Here is a 20,059-nt window from a genome sequence, read left to right as displayed (position 1 = left end):
GCCAGAATGGTCCGTGTAACGCTTATCAGTTCAGTAGTACAGGTGGCCAGAATGGTCCGTGTAACGCTTATCAGTTCAGTAGTACAGGTGGCCAGAATGGTCCGTGTAACGCTTATCAGTTCAGTAGTACAGGTGGCCAGAATGGTCCGTGTAACGCTTATCAGTTCAGTAGTACAGGTGGCCAGAATGGTCCGTGTAACGCTTATCAGTTCAGTAGTACAGGTGGCCAGAATGGTCCGTGTAACGCTTATCAGTTCAGTAGTACAGGTGGCCAGAATGGTCCGTGTAACGCTTATCAGTTCAGTAATGCAGGTGGCCAGAATGGTCCGTGTAACGCTTATCAGTTCAGTAGTACAGGTGGCCAGAATGGTCCGTGTAACGCTTATCAGTTCAGTAGTACAGGTGGCCAGAATGGTCCGTGTAACGCTTATCAGTTCAGTAGTACAGGTGGCCAGAATGGTCCGTGTAACGCTTATCAGTTCAGTAGTACAGGTGGCCAGAATGGTCCGTGTAACGCTTATCAGTTCAGTAGTACAGGTGGCCAGAATGGTCCGTGTAACGCTTATCAGTTCAGTAGTACAGGTGGCCAGAATGGTCCGTGTAACGCTTATCAGTTCAGTAGTACAGGTGGCCAGAATGGTCCGTGTAACGCTTATCAGTTCAGTAGTACAGGTGGCCAGAATGGTCCGTGTAACGCTTATCAGTTCAGTAGTACAGGTGGCCAGAATGGTCCGTGTAACGCTTATCAGTTCAGTAGTACAGGTGGCCAGAATGGTCCGTGTAACGCTTATCAGTTCAGTAGTAAAGGTGGCCAGAATGGTCCGTGTAACGCTTATCAGTTCAGTAGTACAGGTGGCCAGAATGGTCCGTGTAACGCTTATCAGTTCAGTAGTACAGGTGGCCAGAATGGTCCGTGTAACGCTTATCAGTTCAGTAGTACAGGTGGCCAGAATGGTCCGTGTAACGCTTATCAGTTCAGTAGTACAGGTGGCCAGAATGGTCCGTGTAACGCTTATCAGTTCAGTAGTACAGGTGGCCAGAATGGTCCGTGTAACGCTTATCAGTTCAGTAGTACAGGTGGCCAGAATGGTCCGTGTAACGCTTATCAGTTCAGTAGTACAGGTGGCCAGAATGGTCCGTGTAACGCTTATCAGTTCAGTAGTGCAGGTGGCCAGAATGGTCCGTGTAACGCTTATCAGTTCAGTAGTGCAGGTGGCCAGAATGGTCCGTGTAACGCTTATCAGTTCAGTAGTGCAGGTGGCCAGAATGGTCCGTGTAACGCTTATCAGTTCAGTAGTGCAGGTGGCCAGAATGGTCCGTGTAACGCTTATCAGTTCAGTAGTACAGGTGGCCAGAATGGTCCGTGTAACGCTTATCAGTTCAGTAGTACAGGTGGCCAGAATGGTCCGTGTAACGCTTATCAGTTCAGTAGTGCAGGTGGCCAGAATGGTCCGTGTAACGCTTATCAGTTCAGTAGTGCAGGTGGCCAGAATGGTCCGTGTAACGCTTATCAGTTCAGTAGTGCAGGTGGCCAGAATGGTCCGTGTAACGCTTATCAGTTCAGTAGTGCAGGTGGCCAGAATGGTCCGTGTAACGCTTATCAGTTCAGTAGTGCAGGTGGCCAGAATGGTCCGTGTAACGCTTATCAGTTCAGTAGTGCAGGTGGCCAGAATGGTCCGTGTAACGCTTATCAGTTCAGTAGTACAGGTGGCCAGAATGGTCCGTGTAACGCTTATCAGTTCAGTAGTACAGGTGGCCAGAATGGTCCGTGTAACGCTTATCAGTTCAGTAGTACAGGTGGCCAGAATGGTCCGTGTAACGCTTATCAGTTCAGTAGTGCAGGTGGCCAGAATGGTCCGTGTAACGCTTATCAGTTCAGTAGTGCAGGTGGCCAGAATGGTCCGTGTAACGCTTATCAGTTCAGTAGTGCAGGTGGCCAGAATGGTCCGTGTAACGCTTATCAGTTCAGTAGTGCAGGTGGCCAGAATGGTCCGTGTAACGCTTATCAGTTCAGTAGTGCAGGTGGCCAGAATGGTCCGTGTAACGCTTATCAGTTCAGTAGTGCAGGTGGCCAGAATGGTCCGTGTAACGCTTATCAGTTCAGTAGTGCAGGTGGCCAGAATGGTCCGTGTAACGCTTATCAGTTCAGTAGTGCAGGTGGCCAGAATGGTCCGTGTAACGCTTATCAGTTCAGTAGTGCAGGTGGCCAGAATGGTCCGTGTAACGCTTATCAGTTCAGTAGTGCAGGTGGCCAGAATGGTCCGTGTAACGCTTATCAGTTCAGTAGTGCAGGTGGCCAGAATGGTCCGTGTAACGCTTATCAGTTCAGTAGTGCAGGTGGCCAGAATGGTCCGTGTAACGCTTATCAGTTCAGTAGTGCAGGTGGCCAGAATGGTCCGTGTAACGCTTATCAGTTCAGTAGTGCAGGTGGCCAGAATGGTCCGTGTAACGCTTATCAGTTCAGTAGTGCAGGTGGCCAGAATGGTCCGTGTAACGCTTATCAGTTCAGTAGTGCAGGTGGCCAGAATGGTCCGTGTAACGCTTATCAGTTCAGTAGTGCAGGTGGCCAGAATGGTCCGTGTAACGCTTATCAGTTCAGTAGTGCAGGTGGCCAGAATGGTCCGTGTAACGCTTATCAGTTCAGTAGTGCAGGTGGCCAGAATGGTCCGTGTAACGCTTATCAGTTCAGTAGTGCAGGTGGCCAGAATGGTCCGTGTAACGCTTATCAGTTCAGTAGTGCAGGTGGCCAGAATGGTCCGTGTAACGCTTATCAGTTCAGTAGTGCAGGTGGCCAGAATGGTCCGTGTAACGCTTATCAGTTCAGTAGTGCAGGTGGCCAGAATGGTCCGTGTAACGCTTATCAGTTCAGTAGTGCAGGTGGCCAGAATGGTCCGTGTAACGCTTATCAGTTCAGTAGTGCAGGTGGCCAGAATGGTCCGTGTAACGCTTATCAGTTCAGTAGTGCAGGTGGCCAGAATGGTCCGTGTAACGCTTATCAGTTCAGTAGTACAGGTGGCCAGAATGGTCCGTGTAACGCTTATCAGTTCAGTAGTACAGGTGGCCAGAATGGTCCGTGTAACGCTTATCAGTTCAGTAGTACAGGTGGCCAGAATGGTCCGTGTAACGCTTATCAGTTCAGTAGTACAGGTGGCCAGAATGGTCCGTGTAACGCTTATCAGTTCAGTAGTACAGGTGGCCAGAATGGTCCGTGTAACGCTTATCAGTTCAGTAGTACAGGTGGCCAGAATGGTCCGTGTAACGCTTATCAGTTCAGTAGTACAGGTGGCCAGAATGGTCCGTGTAACGCTTATCAGTTCAGTAGTACAGGTGGCCAGAATGGTCCGTGTAACGCTTATCAGTTCAGTAGTACAGGTGGCCAGAATGGTCCGTGTAACGCTTATCAGTTCAGTAGTACAGGTGGCCAGAATGGTCCGTGTAACGCTTATCAGTTCAGTAGTACAGGTGGCCAGAATGGTCCGTGTAACGCTTATCAGTTCAGTAGTACAGGTGGCCAGAATGGTCCGTGTAACGCTTATCAGTTCAGTAGTACAGGTGGCCAGAATGGTCCGTGTAACGCTTATCAGTTCAGTAGTACAGGTGGCCAGAATGGTCCGTGTAACGCTTATCAGTTCAGTAGTACAGGTGGCCAGAATGGTCCGTGTAACGCTTATCAGTTCAGTAGTACAGGTGGCCAGAATGGTCCGTGTAACGCTTATCAGTTCAGTAGTACAGGTGGCCAGAATGGTCCGTGTAACGCTTATCAGTTCAGTAGTACAGGTGGCCAGAATGGTCCGTGTAACGCTTATCAGTTCAGTAGTACAGGTGGCCAGAATGGTCCGTGTAACGCTTATCAGTTCAGTAGTACAGGTGGCCAGAATGGTCCGTGTAACGCTTATCAGTTCAGTAGTACAGGTGGCCAGAATGGTCCGTGTAACGCTTATCAGTTCAGTAGTACAGGTGGCCAGAATGGTCCGTGTAACGCTTATCAGTTCAGTAGTACAGGTGGCCAGAATGGTCCGTGTAACGCTTATCAGTTCAGTAGTACAGGTGGCCAGAATGGTCCGTGTAACGCTTATCAGTTCAGTAGTACAGGTGGCCAGAATGGTCCGTGTAACGCTTATCAGTTCAGTAGTACAGGTGGCCAGAATGGTCCGTGTAACGCTTATCAGTTCAGTAGTACAGGTGGCCAGAATGGTCCGTGTAACGCTTATCAGTTCAGTAGTACAGGTGGCCAGAATGGTCCGTGTAACGCTTATCAGTTCAGTAGTACAGGTGGCCAGAATGGTCCGTGTAACGCTTATCAGTTCAGTAGTACAGGTGGCCAGAATGGTCCGTGTAACGCTTATCAGTTCAGTAGTACAGGTGGCCAGAATGGTCCGTGTAACGCTTATCAGTTCAGTAGTACAGGTGGCCAGAATGGTCCGTGTAACGCTTATCAGTTCAGTAGTACAGGTGGCCAGAATGGTCCGTGTAACGCTTATCAGTTCAGTAGTACAGGTGGCCAGAATGGTCCGTGTAACGCTTATCAGTTCAGTAGTACAGGTGGCCAGAATGGTCCGTGTAACGCTTATCAGTTCAGTAGTACAGGTGGCCAGAATGGTCCGTGTAACGCTTATCAGTTCAGTAGTACAGGTGGCCAGAATGGTCCGTGTAACGCTTATCAGTTCAGTAGTACAGGTGGCCAGAATGGTCCGTGTAACGCTTATCAGTTCAGTAGTACAGGTGGCCAGAATGGTCCGTGTAACGCTTATCAGTTCAGTAGTACAGGTGGCCAGAATGGTCCGTGTAACGCTTATCAGTTCAGTAGTACAGGTGGCCAGAATGTGTGTTTTATAGACTGAACTGAAAAACTGAACTGGTGCTTTAAGAAGCTACCTGAGAAAGTAAGGGGGTGGAGCTATGGTGGCAGGCACCTGGAAACAGGACGTGAAGGACAAACAAATGTTTGTGAATGACACGTGAAGGACAAACAAATGTTTGTGAATGACACGTGAAGGACAAACAAATGTTTGTGAATGGTGAGTGAGCAGGTGATGGTGGAGTGTGTGATGTACTGACACAGAGTTACAAAGGCTAGAATATTATTTTCTCATTCTGCCAGAATAACAAGCATCTCTGAACTGACCACATTTCAGCCCTCTAGGTCACATGAGATGACTTAGAAACAAAACTGAGCCCTAGCATCAGGTCTTGTGAAGCTGTGTGCAAAAGTAGATCAATATAGAATGAAAACTACTTACTTTAGAATAGAAAAACCGCACTCTCAAGTATATTCTCTTTACTTATTTATTAAATAATTTACAGTTACCCATAGACTATAAGGCTATAAAAAAAGTAAATCCAAATTCCTCTGCCACTGCAGGACATATTTAACTTAAATTTAAAGCACGTATATTAACTGATTTAACACATATTGGTCCCTCACCAGCCGACCACTGTCGTCATCAGGGAAGATTGCTTTGCTTTATCACTGTGGCGGTGTTGCCTTTCTTTTTAATTATGCCTTTTACATACTCGCCATTCCCGACCTGTCGTGCGACAATGTGACGTCACGGGAGCGCTGTAACCATTTTGCGCGTGTTGGTCGCGACACTAGTTGCAATATTCTCCTAAACAGAGGTGTTGCTGTTGTGAAAAGGCTATCACCTTGTTGCGTTTTGTGTCCACTCTTTTTCTCATATGTATTTTATTGAGCTTTTACAATACAGATACATTCATTAATACATTTCAGGCTCTCTTTTGTTTACAAGTGTGTTCATAAAATGTAAGAGGATATTGTATTTTGATAAAACGAAACAGAAAAAATAAATAAACAAAACAGACAATGTACCACAAAGAACATACTCGGTTGACTAGGACCCCTCTCCCTCTTCCCCACCCCTGAAGACCCTACTCTTAACTATGTCAGTGCTGCTTACTACATATTAAGAGACGGGATGTTGCATTGGGTTTGTATTTGCAAGATACCATGAGAATGGTTGCCAGGTTTTATCAAAATGCTGAAGTCTTTCCAAATGTGTCTTATTCTTTCAAGATGGAGTGTATTAGTAAGACTGTCAAGCTACATCTTAGATGTTGGTGAGTTCACACTTCCATAATGAGAGGATCAGTTTTTTTGCTATTATGAGGCTGTATGAAATGAAACGCTGTTGCGCGTTGGAGAATGTCTTAAAGGTTTCAGATACACCAAGAATGATAAGTATGGGATCTGGGTCAATCAATGTTCCCATGACCTCAGACATTATGCCAAAAACATTGCACTAAAAAGAATACATTTTTGGGCACAAAGAGGGGTTTTGTGCTCCCACAGAAAAGGACTCAGAAGAATCCAGACGTTTAAAAAATGACTTCTTAAGAAAGATTGGAATATTTTGGAGAAGATATAGCAATTGAGGGAGAAACACCATCTTTATACCATTAATTCTTCCAATCAGAGAGATTGGAAGAGAATTCCAGAAAGGTAATTTGGACCGTAGTTTTTCTATGAGAGGGAGAAAACTTTCTTGAAAGAGAGAGATATATTGTTTAGTTACTTCTATCCCCAGGTAAGTGCATTTTTCTGAGGCGATTTTAAAGGGGAAATTTCTTAGGGGCGTCAGATCACTCATGTTGACTGGCATTAAAACACTCTTGGTCCAGTTAATTTGGTAGCCTGAAAAGGTTCCGAAGAAACTGATTTTGTCCAGAAGTGTGATTTGTGGACGTGTTATGTGGAGCAGAATATCATCTGCATACAGGAATATTTTACTAGTTGTTCCTCTAGTTGTGTAACCATGTATCTGGGGGTCAAGTCTAATACTTTAAGCCAACGGCTCAATAGCAAGGGCAAAAATCAAAGGTGAAAGGGGACATCCTTGCCTTGTCCCCCAGTCCAATTTAAGTAGGGAAGATAATGTTGGGTTGGTCGATTGGTTAGGATTCTGGCAGTGGGGTTTTTGTAAAGGAGTTTAATTAATGACAGACATTTAGGGCTGTATTTTGGGCCACCAGCGCATGGCGTAATACTCGTTATTCACCCGCGGAAAGTTGAATTCGGTATTTTGCACGTTTATTTTTTAAGCATTGCGCCCAGGGGTGTGGCAATTAACGACCTAGGGAGGGACCTAGCGCGTTGTCTAAAAATCGCTATCATACACCTAAACCTGGTCAGAAGTCAATGGCGAGTTGTTCATATGCTATTTTAAGAGCGCATGTCAACAGTCATATTGGCAGGTGCACGCACCATCCTTCTATCATTCATGAATGCACACCAGCGCACGTCCATGCAAAGCATTACAAATTGCACGATTACAATGGGAAACATAATTAGAATAAAGATATTACGAAATACTGTACATCTCATAATGAGTAGTTATTCACCATCATTTGCAAATTGGTAATGACGGTTAAAAGTGATTAGGGGAGAGGTGAGAGACGTATGGAGCACAGCTGAAGACGCACTGTCACGAGATATAAGCAACTCCTCTGCAGGATAAATGTTGTTTTATTCAGTCATTTGAGCAACATTAGGGTAAGTGTTGCTTTTTCCAGCCTATGTTTTCGATGGTAACCCATTGTCAGTCAATAGTGAAAGTAACTGCATATAACTGTCTTGTCGTTGACTGACTCCTTGGTGAAGTTAGTTTCACTTTGCCAATGAGTTCAAATAATAGACGAGTGCAAATGCGTGAAGGCTATGCTAGGTTTTAGTAAAGCATGGTTTAAGAATGACTATTCCATACGGTCTAGCAAGCAGCCTCCTTAAAATGCGCCGTTGAATGCCAAAATACCGATGCATTTATTTGACATATCGCGCGTTGCGCCGTTAAAGGGAATGACAGATGTCATTCTCATTGGTTTAAAATGATGTTACGCCCCAAACACACCCATATGACTGATTAAAAGACCTAGGAACACCTTGTTACGCCATGCGCTCCACTTTTGAGAACGAAACCCCTCCCAATGTGAACTGGACATCCTACTAAATTTGAATAGACTTTTGACGAGTGACGATGCACTTTAGAATGTCATGATAGGGCCCTTTGTCCCAAGATTGAATCTTCTAAGGACTTCAAATAAGTTATGCTATTCTATCTGGTCGAATGCTTTTTCGGCATCAAGTGAAAGTATAATGAGATCAGAGGTCAATCCTCTCTTTGTGTAGAGAATATTAAAGAGACGCCTAAGATTGAAGGTAGAGTTTCCTTTAGGTACAAAACCTGTCTGATCTGGATGAATTAGTCTCTCTAGCACGGGATTGAGTCTGTTAGCTAGTATTTTAGCAAATAATTTAGCTAGTATTTAGGTAATATTTTAGCAAATAATTTCCCATCAACACTGAGTAGTGAAATAGGACGATATGCACCAACCTCCTCTGGATCTTTCCCTTTTTTATGAATTACTGTGACCTGTTGTCTGGGCGTGATCAAATACTCAATAAATAAGGAGACAGTTTTTCACTAAACACCTTGTACAACTCCCCAGAGAGTCCGTCAGGGCCTGGAGATTTAGAGGCCTTTAGCGAGGAGATGGCTACATGAATCTCTCCAACTGTAAGCTCATTGTTCAGCAATTCACAATCTTTCCTGTCTAGTCTGGGGAGTTTGCACTTATCCAAAAAAATCATTAATTATTCTAGGGTTTGGGGTGGATTTGGAAGCATACAGATCAGTGTAAAAGTCAAGGAACCTGTTATTAACATCTTTAGGTTTTGTGAGCATTGTGTTATCTTTGGCTTTTATTTTGTGTATAGTCCTATCATTTTCCATTTTTCTGAGCTGTCTTGAATTTCCCCTAGGGATCAATAAAGTATCTATCTATCTATCTATCTATCTATCTATCTAAAAGTTTATGCGGCTTGTCGCCAAACTCAAAGAACCTTTGTTTGGCATACAGAAAAGCCTGACTTACTTTCACATAATTTGATTGTATTTGTATTTTAGTGTTGCTATTTCTCTATGAAGAACCATAGATGGCGACTGAGCATTTTTGTTGTCCACAACTTTGATCTGCTCTTCCAGCTCCTTTAATTTGGTCATGTTTTGTTTCCTCATTGATGCTTCAAATAAGATTATACTACCCCTAATAAAAGCTTTAAATGCTTCCCAGAGAATGGAAGGAGAGGTCCCAGAGATGTCATTCTTCTGAAAATACAAGGAAATTTGTTCTTTTAAATATTGGCGAAATATTTGATCTGTAAAAAGTTGGGGATTTAGCCTCCAAGAGGAATGCGGTTTATCCATGTGTCCATACCACACATTAACTAGATGTACCACAGAGCAGTACAAAATATGACCACCACCCAGTCCAGCACATTTTTTCCACAAAAATAAGTCACGCTTGTCAAATTGTGTTCATTTCCTTCTTTGTTCCTTTTTTGTGTGTTTGTAATTGAGTGTGTGCAGAGTGTGTGGTTATTTTCGTGTATATGTGTTTTGTGTGTGTTTTTTGTGTGTGTGTTTGTGTGTGTATGTGTGGGCATGTGTGTGAGGGTTTGTGTAAGTATGTTTGTTTATGTGTGCGTGTGCGTGCATGTATGTGTGTGTGCATGTGTATTGTGTGTGTGTGTTTACGTGTCTTTGTGTGTGTGTGTTTCCGTGTCTTTGTGTGTGTGTGTTTTTATGTGTGTGTGTATGTGTGTGCATGTGTGTGTGTCTTTATGTATGTGTACATAAATAAAGCAAATCAGGGAACCACCTACTCTTTGCAATAAGTTCCATGGGATCTATAACAACCATGGTGAGTCAGGACCTCAATTTAACATTCATGCAAAGGAAAACATCTCCTGCAGAACAGTGTCCCTGTCACTGCGATAGGACATTGGGATTGATATTTGTTTGGTGGCTTTTGGCCACAGGGAAGAGTGCCACCTACTGGCCAGCCACCAACACCGCTTCCAGCAGGATCCTACTCTTCCAAGGAGGTTTCTTATCCAAGTACTAACTAAGCCTGCTTAGCTTCAGTAATTCAGCAAAGTCAGGGTATCTGCTGGTCTGGCTGCTGGCTAAAAACAAAAGGTGAAAGGCCTATAGGATTCTAACTGTCTCACTGAATTGCATTATGCACACTCAATTCTCACTGGTATCTGCTAGACAACAAGTACCAAAACATGATTAGTTCATAGATTTCACATGTAAAATACATTTTATACAACCCCACCCCCATCTTGCTTGTTCATAATTCTGAGAAATTCTTGAAATGTGTGCAGGTGTGCGTGTACGTGTTTATGTTTGTGTGTGTGTGTGTGTGTGTGTGTGTGTGTGTGCATGCATGTGCTTGTGGGTGTGCCTGTGTGTTTGCATGTGCATGCATGCGTACATATGTCTACTGTGTGTGTATGTGTCATACGTATGATTACTGTGAATGTATGTGTGTGTCTGAAACAGACACATTAGATGTGTAAATGTGAAACTGCTCTTCTGTCTGTGACTGAAGCATTGAGAGTAGCTCTGCTCAGTCATCAGTATTCATTCTACTAGATTTATCTGCAGCCTTTGATACTGTTAACCATGACATTCTCCTTTCTATACTATCTGAACTGGGAATTTCTGGAAAAGCTCTTGACTGGTTTGAATCTTACCTTAAAGGGCGTTCTTTCAACGTGTCTTGGCAGGGACAGGTATCTAAGTCTCATGACCTCACCACAGGTGTGCCTCAGGGATCAGTATTAGGACCCTTGCTTTTCTCTATTTGCACCACTTCCTTAAGTGATACCATTCGCTCCCATGGATTTGACTATCACTGTTATGCAGACGACACTCAACTTTACCTGTCTTTCCCACCTGATGACTCTAGTGTTTCCCACCGGATTTCTGCATGCCTTAAGGATATTTCAGCCTGGATGAAAGATCGGCACCTTCAGCTTAATCTCTCAAAAACAGAGTTTCCAGCTAAAACAGCTATTCCCCAACAGATTAACATCCAGCTTGACTCAACTTCACTGTCCCCAACTAGATCGGCACGTAACTTGGGTGTTGTAATTGATGACCGACATAACTTCTCTGATCATGTAGCTTCTATTGCAAAATCATGTCGGTTTATGCTTTACAACATTAGGAAGATCAGACCTTATCTGACACAAGATTCCACACAACTTCTTGTTCAGACCATGGTCATCTCTAAGCTGGACTATTGTAAATCACTATTAGCTGGCTTACCTGCTTGTGTAATAAGATCATTACAGCTGATTCAGAATGCTGGAGCACGCCTGGTCTTCAATCAGCCAAAGAGGACACATGTAACTCCTCTCCTAGTTACTCTCCATTGGCTCCCTATAGTAGCCAGAATTAAATTTAAATCTCCCACTTTGGCCTATAGGACACTGACTGGATTTGCTCCTAGTTATTTTAATTCAATAATCAAGCCTTACATCCCCAACCACCCACTGCGGTCTTCTGAAGAGCGTCTGTTACTGTATGTCGACCAGTCATAAAAACTAGGTCTAATTCCAGACTCTATTCCTCAGTTGTTCCATGTTGGTGGAATGAGTTGCCCAGTGCTCTCCGTTCCTGTGGTAGTTTTGGGTCATTTAAAAGGGGTCTAAAGACATTCCTATTCAACACGTACTTAGTTGTTTAAGCGCTTATGTGTTATGGTTTGTATAATATTGTTTTATTTTCATTAGGCTGTTAATTAATTTGACATTATTGTTTATTATTTATATTCTCCTTAATGTAGTCTTAGCATGTCATTGTTTTTATATTATTGATTGAATAGACATTATTGTTTTATTATTGCCTTTCCCCTCAATTTCATTGCTTATTTTTATTAGGCTATTGATTGAAATTATATTATTGTTTATTAAAACTATTCTCCTTATTATATTTGACCAACATTCTAATCTGTTCCCTCTTCAATTTTAAATATTATTATTTTGTTTTGTATTTATGTGTCGCTTTGGACAAAGGCATCTGCTAAATCCATAACCATAACCATAAATCACTGTGTCATCTGCATAGAGATGAATTCGACAGTCTAAACAGATTAGAGGAAGATCATTGATAAACAGTGAAAATAGGAGAGGCCCTAAGGAAGAGCCTTGAGGAACACCTTTCTCCATTATTAAGGACTGTGATACAGAACCATGAAGAGAGACACGCTGACGTCTACAGTGGAGATAAGAATTAAACCAAAGAAGAGAGTGTTTGGAGAGGCCTATTGCAGAAACAAATAGTGACTGACCATATCAAAAGCCTTAGTGAGGTCTATAAATATTGCACCAGTCGACATGTTATTGTCTAGGGAGGATGAAACATCATTAGTCAATTTTAGAAGTGCAGAAAGTGACAGAATGGAGAAATCATTAATATATTTGAAAAGTTGTTACAGGGCCCTATCATGACATTCTAAAGTGCATCGTCACTCGTCAAAAGTCTATTCAAATTTAGTAGGATGTCCAGTTTACATTGGGAGGGGTTTTGTTATCAAACGTGGAGCGCATGGTGCAACAAGTTGTTCCTAGGTGTTTTAATCAGTCATATGGGTGTGTTTGGGGTGTAACATTCATTTAAACCAATGAGAATGACATCTGTCATTCCCTTTAACGGCGCAAAGCGCGATATGTCAAATAAATGCATCGGTATTTTGGCATTCAACGGCGCATTTGAAGGAGGCTGCTTGCGAGACCGTATGAAATAGTCATTCTTAAACCATGCATTACTAAAACCTAGCATAGCCTTCACGCATTTGCACTCGTCTATTATTTGAACTCATTGGCAAAGTGAAACTAACTTCACCAAGGTGTCAGTCAACGAAGACAGTTATATGCAGTTACTTTCACTATTGACTGACAATGGGTTACCATCGAAAACATAGGCTGGAAAAAGCAACACTTACCCCAATATTGCTCAAATGACTGAATAAAACAACATTTATCCTGCAGAGGAGTTGCTTATATCTCGTGACAGTGCGTCTTCAGCTGTGCTCCATACATGTCTCTCGTCTGTCCCCTAATCACTTTTAACCGTCATTACCAATTTGCAAATGATGGTGAATAACTACTCATCATGAGATGTACAGTATTTCGTAATATCTTTATTATAATTATGTTTCCCATTGTAATCGTGCAATTTGTAATGCTTTGCATGGACGTGCGCTGGTGTGCGTTCATGAATGATAGAAGGATGGTGCGTGCACCTGCCAATATGACTGTTGACATGCGCTCTTAAAATAGCATATGAACAACTCGCCATTGACTTCTGACAAGGTTTAGGTGGTGTATGATAGCCCTTTTTGGTAACACTTTCTATGAAGGTTGTATTTATAACACCCTATGAATGCATTCATAATGTTTTATAAGGTGTCTATAAAGCATTGTAATGCTCATTATTACCATCTATATGTATTCACAAGTCGTCATAACCAACGTCACTTTACTTAGAACTGACAAATAACACTTATGATATTGCATAGCTGTTTATAATTGCTATAGGGAGATGTATAAGTTATTATAACTTTATTACATATACGTATAGCTATAGATATATAGGACTACAGTATAAGTCAAAACTCTTTATGCATCACTATACGCATTTAGCAAAGCAAAGTAGTTATGATGCATCATAAAACTGACAAGTGAGTAGGCAGATCTTGACATATTTATAATGCATTATTATGACCTCCGCGCAGCGAAGCGGCGGTCATATAGGTTTAGTCAGATTTTTTTTTTTTTTTTTTTCTTTTTTTTTCTTTTTCGCATGTCCAAATTTCTGTCAATGATTCCCGGGACACTGAAAGACCGGGGTAGACGAAACTTGGTGGGCATGTAACCCCATATGGATAGCATGGAACCATCGTTTTTCGTTTTGATCTGTAGCCCCCCCGCTGGACTGCACCCCCGAAAGGAGGGTAGGGCAGACACAGTTTTCTGTGAATATCTCGAGAACCGTAAGGTTTAGGAGGACCATTTTTTTTTTGTATGTTGATCTCAAGGGGCCATGTCAACCCATTCCATAACCACTCATTTCATGTATAGCGCCACCTAGTTAAACACAAAAAAGTAAAAATGAGGTGTTGTAATCGCAGGTATCTGTGACCTAACATAGTCAAAACTGCACGAAATTGGAAGTGTAGGATCATTATGACACCCTCTGAATGCACGCCAAGTTTCGTGGAATTCCGTTCATGGGGGGCCACACAATAAATTAATTTATGTTACTATACACCAACTGGCCTGTAGGTGGCCGGAGACAGTTTTCTGTGAATATCTCGAGAACCGTAGGGCCTAGGAGGTCCACCTTTTTTTTGTATGTTGATCTCAAGGGGCCATGTCAACCCATCCCATTACCACTTATTTCATGTATAGCGCCACCTAGTTAAAAATTAAAAAGCAAAAAATTAGGTGTTTTCATCACAATATCTCTGGCTGACATGGTCAAAACTGCACGAAATTGAAAGTGTAGGATCATTATGACACCCTCCGAATGCATGCCAAGTTTTGTGTACTTTCGTTCATGGGGGGCCTTACAATAAAACAATTTATGTGTACATTTAGTGACGTACACCAACAAGGATTCCCGGGACACTGAAAGACCGGGGTACACAAAACTTGGTGGGCATGTACCCCCACATGGATAGCATGGAACTGTCATTTTTCGTTTTGATCTGTAGCCCCCCCGCTGGACTGGACCCCCCGAAAGGAGGGTAGGCCAGACACAGTTCTCTGTGAATATCTTGAGAACTGTAGGGCCTAGGATGACCATTTTTTCCGTATATTTGCCTCCAGGGGTCATGTTAACCCAGTTCATGTGCACACATGTGCACAAACAGATACACACACACACACACATTCACAGTAATCATACGTATGACCAGGGCCGGCCCGAGGCATAAGCGAACTAAGCGGCTGCTTGGGGCCTCCTGGCCACCAGGGGGCCCCCAATCGAGTTTCTTTTTTTTTTTTTTTACATAATAAATAACGTAAACAAGGGACATCAATGAATGAATAAATGAAACAATTATCATTCAAATCAAGAAAATTATGATTTCATGATCAATATGCCTGCCTACTGCTACTGTGTCTGCCAGCCTTTGAGTCACGCGCATAAAGTGCTAGACACCTCAGGTGCATATACAATTCGTGCAGACACTGCATCAAGTTCAACAATCGGAAGAGACGGTAATGTTAAGACAAGTCACAAAAAAGGACGTATCTCTCTGGTGCCGAAAACAGAACGAAGAAAATGACAGAGGAGGAGAAAAACGAGCAAGATACAGGTATGTTTTGCATGATTATTTACAGTATGTTTTGTGCTTGAGGTAGCTAGCTAGCTGTCATGATCTAATATAAGCCATCACCAGAGCTAAATCTCCGCCATCAACAGAGAAATGTCTCCCATTAATATATATTTATCTAGATGTATTTCAGATGTCAAGGATATTGGGATTGTTTTGGATGTTCAATCAAGCATGTACCCTTGCTCTAGGTGGGCTTATTATGTCGTAAATTAAAGTTAGCTAGCTGACTGAAGTGGACATTAGCACTACAGTAGCTACATGAAAACGTAGCTGAAGGCAAATTTACCACAGAGGGATTGTTTCTGATTTCGTACCTGAAAGTGTTGATAGTTTATTACTGCTCTATAATATGTGACATAGTGGTAAGTCTGATAGCAACAACAGACTAAGCCCAGGCTCCCAGTCCCAACCCAACCCACTGACTAACTAACGCGACTCTGGGCATCGGTAACGTTCCAGCTTCATAGGCAAAGATGGAACAGCAGTGCGCTCTGCTCTAAGATCTTTGGAGAGAGATGGTAGTGTTTGAGAAAATATACCATGTTGGGTGGGGAGACTTCTGTGATGAAAATAAACTTACATTTGATTAAGATAGTGGCAAGTGATGTAGCGGTGCTACCCTAATATTTAGGCTGCAGTAGATCACCATGTTAAGCGTTCACCATACTGCAATTAAGTATACTCTTTTGATTATGCCTCATTTGCCAATAGAATATGAATTGTTACATGTGGAATTGCTTGTTATTTGAGTGAAGTAATGATAGCAAAATAAACTCATTCTGCTCGATCAACTATGCACTTATGCAATATTTTTTTTTTTCAGAGACACTGTTGAAGTCCTTTGGAGCACATCTCTACCTCTACCTAACTCTACCTACCAGAAGGTGAGGTTTTCTTGATGGCAAATGGTTACATAGCCTGTTAATATGACACGACACATTTAACATCGTTTTTTTTTAAAATTTATTTATGTATTTATTTAATCATTGCAGGTTCGTCCACTGCAGAGTTGCAGATGCCTAAAAACCAGGAACGAAGTAGGAATAACTATCTATTTTTTGGGACATTTTATTTTTGATTATTAATGTTTGTCTATTTTGTTTTTATTTTGTAGTTGAAAATTGCTCATTTAATGCACATTTGCTTTGAATATGAATGTTTCAAATAAATCTGTGATTTTAGTACCCTCTAAGATTAAAAGGTGACAGGGTTGGTGTAAATAACAACTATATTAATACATTGGTTTACCAAGCACATGGGGCCAGAAGTCTAGATTGGAGCCCCAAAACATTTTTGGCATGTGAGCAAGGATGGATTACTGAATGAGCCTACCGAGCCCAAGAGGTCAAGGGACCCTGAACCCCAAGTAGTTGTGTGAATTCACTACCAATAAGTCAAAAAGCAAAAGGCTATGAATCTGAACAAATTTAGGTACTGCCCTTCTCCAGCTGACCATCCCAAAAATGCACCAGAATACAGGAAATCACATCTAACCCCCCCCCCCACACACACACACACACACACACACACACCCGTTTGTACCCACATTTGCACAAACAGGGTAGGGGGAGAGGTTCCTTATGCATCTGTGTCCAGGGGGACAGTAGTTCATAATCAGTCGCTGTATTAATACATAACCTCACTGTATTAATTTATAATATGACATTATAGTGTGAAGTTGTCAATTATCGCCAAGCACAGGTGACTGCGTTGTGGGAGGGGGCCCCCAAATCAAATTCTGCTTAGGGCCCCCAAAAGGCTTGGGCCGGCACTGCGTATGACACATACTCACACAGTAGACATATGTACGCTTCCATGCACAGGCACATACGCAGGCACGCACACACACACACACACACACACACACACACACTCACACACACACACACACCCACACACATAACATAAACATAACACAAACAATCAAGAATTTCTCAGAATTATGAACAGGCAAGATGGAGGTGGGGTTGTATAAAATGAATTTTACATGTGAAATCTATGAACTAATCATGTTTTGGTACTTGTTGTCTAGCAGATACCAGTGAGAATTGAGTGTGGATAATGCAATTTAGTGAGACAGTTAGAATCATATAGGCCTTTCAGCGTGATTTCTTTTTGTGGAAAAAATGTGCTGGACTGGGCGGCGGTCATATTTTGTACCGCTCTGCGGTACATCTAGTTCAGATTAAAATTATAATCATTCATAATTAGCTGCGCGCACTTTTGTGTGTGTGTGTGTGTGTGTGTGTGTGTGTGCGTGCACACTTTTGTATGTGTGTGTGTGTGTGTGTGTGTGTGTGTGTGTGTGTGTGTGTGTGTGTGTGCATGCTCACGTTTGTGTGCCTGTTGTGTGACTTCCTTCTTCTTGGTGTCGGTGCATTTAATTAAACTTGAGTGTCAGGTGTGTTTGCATTCCCTTCCTTGTAGCATCTACATTCCATAGTAGGGAAAAGTTCACCTCGTCTAATTTACAATTCTATTTCCCCATTAGCAGCATACTTGAGATCTACGATATTCGCAGAGAATAACATATCCCAATATCTTTACTCACTATAGGCATCCAGCAACAGACAACAAAGTTGCCCTGTGTTTCATTTGTGTTATGTTTAAGTTGTCCTATATATGGAGGCCTATAGTGGTAAAGATAGTGGGATATGTTATAGATTACAGTCAGACCTACCACAATAACACTGTCATGACAACTTGCTACAGCTGTCGCCTACTTTGCCCCTTCCTTTTTGGTGTTGGAGAGAGGTCACTATTGGTTTTTATAGTTCACGTCACTATTTGCATGAGCCACGACTAGAAAGACTTTCGATTATATCAAATATGTTTGATATTGTCGTAACGGCAAAACTAGAAAAGGACTGACTCAGACTGACTTAAAACTGCTAAGATTGGCACCTTACACTTAACGATCTAGTTGACGGGAGCGCACCGCAATTCCAGTACAACTCCCATGATTTCTGTCCGTCTTTGGAAATGTAGTCGCCGACTGTGAAAACAGACCAAAATCTGGGGTACCTGCTCATCCAGCTGTGGGTCGCCAGTCGAACACACCAAAATCGTACAATGTAAGGCTGCCATTATTTGCACTACCACCATGACACACACTTCAAGAGCACCTTACGACTGCATACTATATCACAGGGTCAGTCCCTGCCCTGTCACTGCAAGAGCCCCATGCTTATACATCCCTTAGTACATTCATGTGGATCATTGATTTAATATCTTTTACTGTCTATATTATTCATGTGGATTTGTTATTTTATTATATTGTTTATATTGTAGTTTATGTTGTGTGTGATGTCTTAAGCTACTGGGACCTTGAATTTCCCCTTGGGGATAATTAAAGTATCTATCTATCTATCTATCTGTCTATCTATCTATCTATCTATCTCTGTCTATCTATCTATCTATCTATCTTTCTATATCTATCTATCTATCTATCTATCTATCTATGTATTGTTCCCTCTGGAAGCAGGGGCGATTGGCATACACTGAGCTGATCCAATTACAGCTCTTGTCAGGCCCCACCTCTCCCATTTTGACTCAGTGCCAAAATTCTGAGAGTGCAACAAATTTGATAAAGCAAGTTGCCTTTACCTTGTATTTGAGGCCGGTGGTCAGGGGCGGCTCTAGCCCTTTGGTTGCGAGAGTTTTGCCCCCCCACCCCCACCACTGAGAAACATACATAATCTGCAGTGTCCCGCCGATGGGACAGTTACCCCAGTTCCCAATGCACAAGCTATATTCCGGGTGGCAGATTTGGTCTGCACCCGGCAATGTGAGTAGCTCCATTTTGCCTCAGGCAACATAACGTGTATCGGTATCTTGGTAGTCTGCTCCGTACTTCCCAAAGTCACGTTCGTTTCAGCGGAGCGATTGCATCGCTGCTGGTGATCGGGGTGGAGAGCTGAGTAGCCTACGACCTGTGGAGGACGGGACGGTATTATTCAATTGTTTGTTTATTATCAGCTGAGATATATTGTTTTTGAACTGTTATCATTGCAGAAGCAGAGGTTTTTATACTGTATCTAAGGTTTGGAATATTGTTTTTGCTATTGTGGGATGTTGTGTGTTAACATTCGTAAATACTGCAAAAACAATCCATAATTTTGTTGTGAGGTATAGCTTGTCTTGTCTTGCTGGTGATCGGGGTGGAGAGCTGAGTAGCCTACGACCTGTGGAGGACGGGACGGTATCGAGCTCTTGGAACTCTTGTGGGTTGCCGTGCGGGTGACTGCTTGGCTAGGCTAGGCTGGGTGAACACGAAAACTACTTACTCGCCTGCTTGCTTGCTTGTCTACTGCTGTGCTGACTGTGGGAACTGCTGTGGGGCATCTGGCGCTGCTGGTGGCTGGCTGCGGTATTACTGGCTGTGGTCTCGCCTTGTTTTATTAGTGTTTGTATGTTTTAACTGTGAATTGTGACTGACTTGACATGTCTATATATAAAATTAATTTGTAATAAGATTTTGAGCCCCTTTGCCTCACTGATTAATTGCACTGCCTACTGCCGTTTATCTTAAATTACTCAGGTCAAAACCTATATTGCTGTCTGGTCACGGGCAGCCTTACGACTACTACTAGTCTGGTGACCTCTGTGTGTGTGCGCATGTTTGTGTGTGTGTGTGTGTGTGTGTGTGTGCATGCACACGTTTGTGTTGTGTGACTTCCATCATCTTGGTGTTGGTGCATTTAATTAAACTTGAGTGTCAGGTGTGTTTGAATTCCCTTCCTTGTAGCATCTACATTCCACAGTGGGTAAAAAAGTTCCCCTCGTCTAATTTACAATTCTATTTCCCCTTTAGCAGCATACTTGAGATCTACGATATTCGCAGAGA

Source organism: Alosa pseudoharengus, unplaced genomic scaffold (genome assembly GCF_046254945.1).
Source record: "Alosa pseudoharengus isolate Yale_2024_CS ecotype anadromous, Long Island Sound unplaced genomic scaffold, YU_APseudo_1.1 YU_APseudo_1.1_scf_4, whole genome shotgun sequence".
NCBI classification, from domain to species: Eukaryota; Metazoa; Chordata; class Actinopteri; order Clupeiformes; family Clupeidae; genus Alosa; species Alosa pseudoharengus.
This window is presented reverse-complemented; position numbering follows the sequence as displayed.